Raw genomic sequence first — 759 nt, 5'->3', positions numbered from 1 at the left:
GTATTGAGGATACACATGCCAGTCACCATCCCCATGTTGTGCCTTTGTACAGCCCTACCATTTCTTGTACATGACCTGATTTCTCTGGGGTTTCACTGATCTCATGTTTCATCATCTTTCGTGTAAACATGTAGGGTTAGGAGGTACAGCGAGCCTTTGCTTGACAAATCCCTCTGGAAGAGGCCTGACAGATTCTTTTTAGTGTCGGTTGACATTGTTGTAGCATCACAACAAAGTTTGTATAGCGAGGAGGACGGGGTGAATGAATGTGTCAACAAAACATCGGACTCTAACACAAGAAACTGCTGTTCGTTTCCTGTTTCCATGCAACAGTCAAAGTTGTTTTTTTCCCCATGCATGACAACAATGGTTCCCTAACCTTAACAAAATAGTTATTATGGTAACCATGAAAACCAGGGTCTTCTAACCTTAAAGAATGAGTTATTTTATTGAATAAAACAAGATCCTGAGCCACTGAGGTCCATTTCGGAACAAATTCATTACGCTAAAGTACTATAGTATATTAGGCTTGAATTTAAACACAAGGTCAAACACCTTTAGCCAGCTGCACCTGAGACATGTAATGGGTGTATTTAACCACTGCTGACTATATGGAAATCTTTGGGAGAATGATGTGTTTAATCTTACACATTCCAATTTAAATTTGCAGTGTTTTTAAATCCGTTCCAAGCAGGTTTGTGTTTACAGCTGTCCTTCATCTGTCTCACTCCCTTCGATTGACAGACGCAGGACATGATG

Source organism: Etheostoma spectabile, chromosome 16 (genome assembly GCF_008692095.1).
Source record: "Etheostoma spectabile isolate EspeVRDwgs_2016 chromosome 16, UIUC_Espe_1.0, whole genome shotgun sequence".
Lineage (NCBI taxonomy): Eukaryota > Metazoa > Chordata > Actinopteri > Perciformes > Percidae > Etheostoma > Etheostoma spectabile.
Note: the sequence above shows the minus strand (reverse complement) of the source record.